This window comes from Citrus clementina, unplaced genomic scaffold (genome assembly GCF_000493195.1).
Source record: "Citrus clementina cultivar Clemenules unplaced genomic scaffold, Citrus_clementina_v1.0 scaffold_5, whole genome shotgun sequence".
NCBI classification, from domain to species: Eukaryota; Viridiplantae; Streptophyta; class Magnoliopsida; order Sapindales; family Rutaceae; genus Citrus; species Citrus x clementina.
In genome coordinates, this window is record NW_006262201.1 from 31463549 (window position 1) to 31473527 (window position 9979).

The 9979-nt window shown below is 35.2% G+C and overlaps 1 pseudogene; it reads right to left on the reverse strand.

Moving 5' to 3' along the window:
- Nucleotides 1-3996: 3996 nt before the first annotated feature.
- LOC18042107 lies at nt 3997-9979 on the reverse strand (annotated as a pseudogene).

The window sequence follows — 9979 nt, forward strand, 5'->3', positions numbered from 1 at the left end:
GCCCACGGCAGGTCTTTGTCGTTTCAGTCAACATAATATCACAGAAAGGGTGTTGTTAAATTCTATTATAATGTAATTTATATTAATTTAAAAGTTGTAATTAATAATTTAAAAAGTAGTTTAGTTAATTTTAGTTTTAAATCACTAATGATAATTTAATGGTTAATATAAATTACATCATAATATAACTTAAAAGGTCCGAACAAGTAATTAATTAAGGCCAAAAGTTAAAACAAAGATCCCATCTGCACATGTGCTTCTAATTATAAAATCTTCGCATAATTTGCAAGACTGATGTTTTGAAATAAAATTTGATTAAAAATTGACAAAAAAACATAAGCAATGGTGTCATTTTAGGTGATTTTTTTTTAAATAAAACAAAAACGATGTCATTTTTTAGCTAATTTTAGTCCTCCAATCATTTTAAAAAATTTCAAGCAAGTTACAGGTAATTCTTATTCAATGATTGAATAAACTTATAATAAATCTCAGCCACAACGACGATGATCAAATAATTGATTCAGCTTCGCACCTAAGCACATAGTCGCATAAATCTCAGTATAAACATTATATACTTAAAATTATATCATTTTAGGTTTTTTTTTTTAATTTTAAATAAAACCAAAACCACATCATTTTATATATGTTTTTATCAATTCTTATGTCTCCAATCATTTTCTAATTTTCAAACAAGCGATTCTTATTCATTTTTTACATTTTCTGTTCTCAAAAGTGAAACAGAAAATGAAATGAAAAAAAAGAAAAAAGAAAAAATAAATGATGAAACTCGGCTCGGGTGGCTCACAACTTGCACGAAGATTCCTGATAGTGGCTAATGCTGCCGACATCTTCCAACTTGCAAGTTGCAACAAGGTTAAAAAAAGGGGCATTTATCCACACTAAAATATGTCAAAGCTGGGAACTTGAAGGCGCAGTTGCCAGAGCAGAAGCTTGAAAGTCTTCTTAAATCACAAAGCTCCAAGTCCATCAACTCGCTGAAAACAATTTCATCTTTCGCAGCATTTCCCTCATCATCTGCCACTACTTCTGTTATCATGCTGCAGTCAACGATACTCATCAGTGTCAGTCGCACCAAACTCTTTGCTGTTGAGGATGTTAGCACATTTTCCCTACTTAAATGACAACTATTGAATAATCAATCATGAATGATTTTAGGTTACGAGTGTAGTATATATAGTAAAGTTTAATAATTATGATCAATTACTGAAATATTACCACGGGCATTAGATGACAGGAAAAGAGCTCATTTATTCCATTGTTACATTATTTGAGTGATACAGTATCACTTTAATCAAACTTGTGTCCCAAGTTGGGAACAGCTAAATGGGCATTCATCGAACGGTTGATATACTAGGCATCTGCACTTAATGTTGCTGGTTGTTACAAGTGCTGCCGGTATTTTCAAAGTTGAAAGACCATTCATAGCTTTTCAATAATTTGCTTTGATTATTGTGTAATATATGATAATTTTGTGACGATGGTGGTTTATATATGTGATTAAAAGCTAAACTAGTGGATTTGTAAGTACGCACTCGGCAAAGCATTTGAGCAGGTATTTTCATCTTTTCGTTATCACAGTCCTCTAATCAAATAGCGTTAATCAACAAAAATTATTGATAACGAAAATGGAGGAACTTGGGTTCAAATCTCTAAATTAAACTCGTGATCATTAAAATAAGCAAACTGCAACAAGTCTATCTTGATCAACGTTTCCAACTCAACAAATATAGACTAGTGTTTAGTTGTTAATAAAATTAACCAAAAAAAAAAAAATGTTGACAGCACAAGAATAATAATGTTTACTTATTTATTAAATTTAAACTCTGTTCAAGAGAGGACCCAACTTTTATATATTTTATTTTAATGGCTTAAAGAAATTACAAAGTTGATGCCACAATTTATAGTTTTTTTTTGTTTACCTTTAAAAATCTTTGGATTAACCGACAATCATCATCAATCCTCACCTAGGGTCGGGGGAGGATCAAGATGGTGCCTACCATGAGCAAACATGATGGCAGATGGTGTCCAATTGACCCCCTAAACTTTTCTTTTTTCATTGATATTGTCATGAAGTTACATAACTTCTTACATAATTGTCTCCAATAAATACCAATAGGTATACGAACGCAAACATGATGCACGCATCTCTTTAATTAATTTAAGGCTTAAAGAGACTTTCAGAGATGCCTACAAATTCAATATGGCAGCTCTCATGAGAAATAAAACTAGCTTCAAATTGGATTTCTGAGTACTCAAATAAAGCTAAAAGCATACTAATGAAATGAAAACTCAAACAAAAAATCCTCTCACCAACGCCATCTGACTCTTAATACATAGAAAGAACTCGATGCCTTATTCAAGATGCCGCACAGAAGGTTGGCCTGAATCGTCTTCATAAGTTTGGACTCCCTGTAAACAAAGAGCAAAAACACATTGTTGGCAGATTCTTGATGCTGATAATGGCTGTAGATTAGAGAGCTCTACCGATCGGGTAGCTACCAGAGATATAGTACAATTTGTTCCTATGCGAGAAGTTCATAGTGAGTGCATATGATTCTTTGACAAAATTAGTTCAAACTATTGAATTTGGGAGTTAATTCACATAAGTTTCTGAATTTTTTCATGCCTGAACAAACGAGCCCATTGTTTTCTGAACAGGTGGGCAAGTTTCTGTTGTACAAGCACTTTTGGAGGAGTTGCCTGGTCAGTTTTTGACCTACATGCGCTGTAGAGATATCAAACCACTCAATGTTCAGATGGCCCAAACATGCGCTTGAGTAAATATTCATATGTTTGGAAAGGATACAAAAACAAACCAAATATATTAGACAAGACCAAGCCAAACATATTAGGCTATACAAACATAACATAGCAGACATTGATAATGGTACATTACATATGTTAGGATATAGCGGTTTTAGACGATGGTAAATTACATATGTTAAGATAGAGTGGTTTGTAACTAACTTTTGATGGCTTAATGAATTGATTGAATTTGTATTTAGGTTCTATCAATGATCTCATATTCTTCCCATCCATGTCTTTCGATTTTTATTATTCCCTCTACCCACTTTTTTCACAATTGTTTGTGTCTGATGGCTTAAAACTCCAATTTCTGTTGCTCATAAACTACTACACCAGCAATCTAACACATGGCTCACGTGCACACTAGACAAGTCTGATTCACACATCTTTAAAGTGTTGTATTATAACTCTCTGAAACTGGGTTTGAGTAATCAAGAATAGCCAAAATGTAGAACAGTGACAATAAAAAATGAAGACCCTCTTACAGTCTTAACTTGATAGAAGAAAACACGAGCTACATACCATGTCTCACAAATTTCAAAGAAAATTGGCCTCATTCCTGATGCTGCACAGAAGGCTGGCCTGAATCATCTTTAAGAAAGCTCATTTATTACATTAATACATTATATCAGTGAGATGATGCTACTTTAATGAAACTCATGTCTCAAGTTAGGAACAGCTACATGGGCATTTCATCGAACAGTTGATATGCTCGGCAGATAATCGAAGTTTCCTGGAAGTCGGAAGTGCTGCTGGCATTTTCAAAGTTGGAAGACCATTCAAAGGTTTTCAATAGTTAGTTTGATATTACACGTGTGATAATCTTGTGATGATGATGATTTTATGTATCTGATTGTAAGCTAAGCTCAGTGGATTTGTAAGTAAGCACACGGAAAAGTATTTAATCTTCTTATTGTCGCATTCTTCTAATCTTAGCTTTCACCAACAAAAATAATTAATAATAATGTAAATGGAGGAACTTGGGATCATTAATATCAGTAAACTACAACTTCACCTAGGCTCCAGGGAGGATCCGCATGTTGTCAACAGTGAGCAATCGACCCGTAAACTTTTATTTTTTCATAATTTTCTATATAAAATCTTCATATTTTCATGAAATTACATAATTTCTTACATATTTGTCTCAAAAAAATACCAATAGGTGCACGAACACAAATATGATGCACACATCTCTTTAATTAATTTAGGGCTTAAAGAGATTTTAAGATGCCTACAAATTGAATATGGCAGATCTTGGACACCATCCATAAGAAATAAAACTAAATTCAAATTGGATTTCTGAGTACTCAAACAAAGCTAAAAGTATTATGAATGAAAACTGAAACAAAAAATCATCTCACCAACACCATCTGACTCTTAATATATACAAAGAACTCGAGCTCGAGCCTTATCCAAAATGCTGCACAAGTAGCATGAATCGTCTTCATAAGTTTGGAGACTCTGTAGACAAAGAGTAAAAACACATTGAAGGTGCAGTTTTGACATAATTAAATTGCACAAATTAACCTCTATTAAGGACACAGAAATCCTTCAATTCTCAACTCTGTAAGCAATTAATTTCATTTTTTATTCTTTTATCTTTTGCTATGTCTGTCTAACAACTAATCCTCAACATACAACAGAGCAGAGTAGTTATGTTTTAAAAAGATGTACCGATATGATTTAACAAAAATTTCAACATAAACAAAACATTTTTAGTCAGCAAAATAGAATCAAATCAAAACCTCCCAATTGTATAGATTTTATCTTACCACTGTCTTTCGCATCTTTCTCCTTTTCATTCGCCTCGGCGGACTTCTCATTCTCTTTTTCCTTCTCTTCCTAATCAAATTTAAAATGACTTTATAAAAAATTTAATATATACTTTTTTCTTTTTACTTTTTTATATATATCTGTTATTAAATCAGTAAGTTTTAGAAAAAAAAAAATCAACATCTCATAGTGAATGAATACTTAACCTTTTTTCTTTTAAGATATACGTATTGAATGGTTGTATTAAGGTCCCGATCCCAAGCCCAAAGTTTATTATCAAACACGCTCAGCTGCACTTTCTGTAACTTGGGTGTGCTTAATTCCCCTTCTGAGAAAATCTTCATATTGGGGCAATTATCCACCACTAATCTTTCTAGAGATGGGAATTTGAAGTCGCAATTATTCCCAGAGCAGCTGAAACTAGTCAGACTTTCTAAGTCCCAAAGCTTCAATTCCTTTAATTCGCTGAAAACAATTTCATCTTTTGCTGCATAATTATCTCCCTGATCATCCTCATCTGCCACTATTTCTGTTATCATCACGCATGAGTATATCATCATTTGTCTCAGTCGCACCAGACTCCTTGCTGTTGAGGATGTTAGTACGCGTATCATTCCACGGCAACGCCATACCTTCAACGCTGTTAGGTTCTGAAAGGACGTTGAGGATGGCACTAGATTAGTCAAATTGTGACACTCGAATATCTCCAGCTGTTCCAAATTGTTGGTATTGGTTGACTCTTGTTTGAAAATCTGCTTCATTTCACGACGCTGGTTTATCCCTCTCATCCTTGCATTCATCCCATTTTCAAGGTTTTCAAGTGATCTTTCCAAAGCATAATCGTCTCCTGCGATAAGGAGAATTTTGATGGTGTGAGATCTCTGGAGGAAATCGTCAAGTGATAAAATAGTACTTGACTCATCAAGCCGGACGTCAAGACATTTAAGTTTGCAAAGCCAGTCTTCTGGAAATAGGCCTATGTGCTTTTCATCAACACTCAATTTCTCCAAATTGGGGAACACCTGGGTGATCATTAATCACGATTTCACAAATTAAAGTAAATACAAAGCATTCCAATGATGCGTATTGATGGCCGGACAAATTTATAGATATGCGGAGAGAGTATGATTTTCAGCTGTAAATACAAAGTAAATACAAAGCATTCCATTTAAGTAATGTGTATTTTCTTCCGTTCTCTCTTCTTAACTCTTGTCCAGTAGATAGATTTTCAAAATTTATTAGATTTGTGCATAATCTCTATGAAAAAAGACTTCAATTATTCTCAAATTGCATTTAAACTTTGAGATTCTTTTAATTGATCCGTTTATTTGGTTTGAATTGAAAATCTTACAAATTTCTTTTTAAAAAAAATATTGGAGTTTTTAACTTTTTCTTAAAGCAAAAATGAATAAATAATATGAATTTTAAAAGTTTAATAATATAGTAAGAAGCTGGTATTTCATTAATATTCATCCAACTCAATAGAATTGGATATATTTACTATTGTGCAAGAATGGATTTTATTGTACATAAAATTTAATAGAATAAGATTTCTTAATTTGAGTTTTGTCCATCTCTCTATATATATTTTAAAATATTATTTATGTTTCCACGATATGACCAATTTCTACTTCAACATCAAAATTGATAATCATTTTGTATGTAAGAATACTGTATTAAGGAGTACTAATTTGGAAATAGCTCTTGAATGATTTTCAGGAAATTAACTATGGCTTGAAAAACTCTAAATCTTATGAGTATTTTCTTTGTTTGGCTAATCAAATGCACTGTCTCTTCCATGTATTTAACTAAACATATAGACATCAAATAAAAAGTAGAGGAAGAAGAAAAACTCTGATAATTAAGAGAAAAAAAATTGAACTAACATTATTGAAGAGTGATAATTATGTTTATTGAAGATTTATTGAATTCAATATTCGATAATGAGAAGATTTATTGAAGAGTGATAATTATGTTTATACGGATATTATAAAGTATAAATAAAGTGATTTATAGAACTAACATTTTCTTACTAAAAGACAAAGTGATGAGGGCAATGACGAAAAGAAAATTCTAAACTCTCAAAGTAGAAATGCTTTTAAGTACGTAAGAATTGAACAATAATTACAAAAATCTTGCACGTGTACCTTTTCAAAATGCAGATCTCCTGTGCAGAAGCTTGTAAGCTGCGGAAGAGAACAAAGTCTGAGTGTCCTTAATTGAGTGAGTTCAATCGCTTGAGTGTTATTATTGCTGGCTTCATCTCCTCTCTCGGCAGCGAAAATCACTTCCATATTTTGGCAACTACTCACTTCGAAGGACTGAAGTTGTTCTTTAATTTGCCTATGGTCACCGGAAATACATTTTTCAATTTATCACACCCTTCCACCCTTATGTTCTTTAATTTGCAAAAAGACTCTGCTGAGAGTGGACCACGACATATTTTCTCAAGGTTACCCAAATCTTCCAGAAATAATGACTCCAACAGGGGGAATGCAGTTGTCCGAGCTGCCGTACAATCCATTGTGTCAACAAGACGAACAATGTTGCCATTACGTCGGATTTGGAGACGCTTCAGCTGTGGAAAACCTTCTCCGTCTGATCCATAAATAACACTCTTCATGTCCGGCAATCCATCTAAAGTTAGGTCTTCAATACCCTTCAATTGCATGATATGCCCCTCGTTCAAGCAAATGTTGTCACCATTTGTGAGCTTCAGTTTGAATTTTCTAGAAATCCCATCCCGTGCGCCATACTCCCAGCTATCTCCTATCAATTTCCTGTACCTTTGCAGCATTTTGAAGAACGACAAGTCTCTTGGTAGAGCCTTTTCATCTTGGATGAGTATTTCTAAAGAGGTCAATTTAGATAAATTATTCAACTCATCAAGGCTGGCATTTCTTCTTTCACCGTCGACTCCTCCAACCTTCCCCCACATAATGGGACTCTCACCGATATACAATTCTTCTAATCGTGATAAGCTTGATATCACATTTGCTGGAATAACTCTCAGTCGGTAACATCGGCGCAGATCCAACAACCTCAACTGAGTCAGCCGGCCTATTTCTTCAACCAGTTTCTGCATATTAGAACCTCAAAGTGTAAGGATTTCTAATTTCATTAGATCTCCAATAATAGCGATGTCTCCTAGTTGGCAATCATCGAGAGACAATGTTTGAAGGCTTTGTAAGAGACCAAGCGATGAAGGCAATGCCAGCAAATGCATCTGAGTGAAATCTAAAACTCTAAGCCCTATCATCCCACTAAAAAATTTATCTGGGATTCTCAAAGAAGCATGACAGCCAATACAAAGGAATTTAAGTTGCGGGCATTCGAACCCTTGAGGAGGCTCACTAATATTACTATTCTTTAAGGAGATTGCGGTGCAAACCTTCAGTGTATCCTTATCTGGCCAGCTGGTCAGCGGAACAACCTCATTTTCCACCGCAAACACATGTTGGTCTCTTGATGCAATTGATCTGGCTACATCACGAACAACATCATGCATTGAGAACCATTCACTTGTCTCGCCATCAAGCAACAAACAAGAGTTCTTGAGTTTATCAACCAATGTATGTGCTCTATCCCGTGCCTCTTCCAACGTGTTGATGTTTTGAAACAGACCCAAACCCATGCCATAATAGAGTAGGTCTTCAACACAAGAGAAGAACGTGTACCCTATTAGCAAAAATGTTTTCTTCAGTTCCTCTCCGTTTAAATGATTGTAACTTAGCTCTATACTTTTGTATGCCACCTGCGTTGTTCCAGTGAAGTTTCTCAAGGAAGGCCTTCTAAATTCCAGCAAAGCATCCTTCCATTCAGACAATCTCTTATTTCTCAATGCCCTTGCTACGGGTACAATGGCAATGGGCAAACCAGCACATTCCTTGACTATCTCTGTTGCTACAGATTTCAGTTCACCATTTTCTATGCAATCACCTGTCATCTTTTTGAAAAGACTCCAAGCTTCTTTTTCGTTCAGAACATCAACAAAAAAATTTTGTTGACAATCCATCTTACAAGATAACACATCCTGACTTCTTGCTGTCAGCAGAACTTTACATCCGCCGTTGTCATCTGCCAATGGAATTCCAATCGCCTCCAAATCAAGACTCCCCCAAATATCATCCAAGATTATAAGGATCTTCGTCTCTCTCTTCAATCGTTCCAGCAGCCTCCCTGCTCTTACAGTTTCATGACTCTGTTCAGCCAATTCTAAGCCTATCTTCTCTGCGATTTCTCCTTGTATATTCTTTATTTGCGGTGTTTGGGAAACATGTGAAGAAATGACCTTCTCAAAGAGATTATTTTCCTTGGCCTGTCTGCCAACTTCTTTCACCAGCGTTGTCTTTCCAATGCCACCCATGCCGTACACCCCAATCATGTTGAAGTTACGGTTGCTGAGTGCGTTTAGTATCTCCTTCAAGGTGGACTTTCTCGATTCAAAGTGCATGAAACCCTGGGTGGACTTAAGCCATGTCTCCTCTGGAACGGTACGGAAAGAAACACCGTCGAATCTCCCTTTTTCATGGAGTCCAACAACAGCATTCACCTCTCTTTCTGCTTTCTTGCTAAGCTGGTACCGAGTCTTCAAATTTGGACACAACCCCTTCAAACACCGGCTGTTTGATTTCTCTTTGTCTTCAATAAGTGTTTCGACTTCATTGATGACATTGTCCACACTAATCAGCCACTCCTCGACGTGCTGCTGAATTCCGTACCCTTTATTTCTGGAATCTTCAACCTTGTACTCCACACTGGCTCTAGCAATCTTTAGCTTCTCCAATTCATTCTTCAGCTTCTCCAAGTTGGTCTTGTAAGTGCAGCAGTAAGTAAATGGATGAATTATGGGAGCAACCAAGTACTCTGCAACTTTTGCAGCAACGGAGATAACAATTTCCATTATCCCTTTCTTTTTTATTTTTTGCTTTCAGAAAACAGGGGAAAGCAAAACTAATCAAACTAAGCAGAACTAATCAACCAGCTGGGAAGAGGGAAATAAGAAGTTTGGATAAATTGCTAAAATAAGAAGTTGAATAGATTTAAGGGAGGAGGAGAGGAAAAGAGTGAAAAATCTAGAGATGAAACAAAGGGGGATCCTTTTTCTGCTAAGACAAATTGAAAAGCGAGTACAATAAATGAAAGATTTGCAAAGAAGGTGTAGGATCGAGGACAAGAACGATTCAGAAAAGGGAGACAGAAAATGAAGAAGAGATTTCAGAGAACTCTAGAGATTAGAGAAGAGGGATGATTAGGAAAATGCAGAGGCAGACAGTTGTCATCTCAAGTCTCAAGGGTAATCTGAATACTGCAAAAAAGCCAAACTAAATTCATACATGGAGAAGACTCATGCTTCCAAGTCAACTATAGATTCTTAATA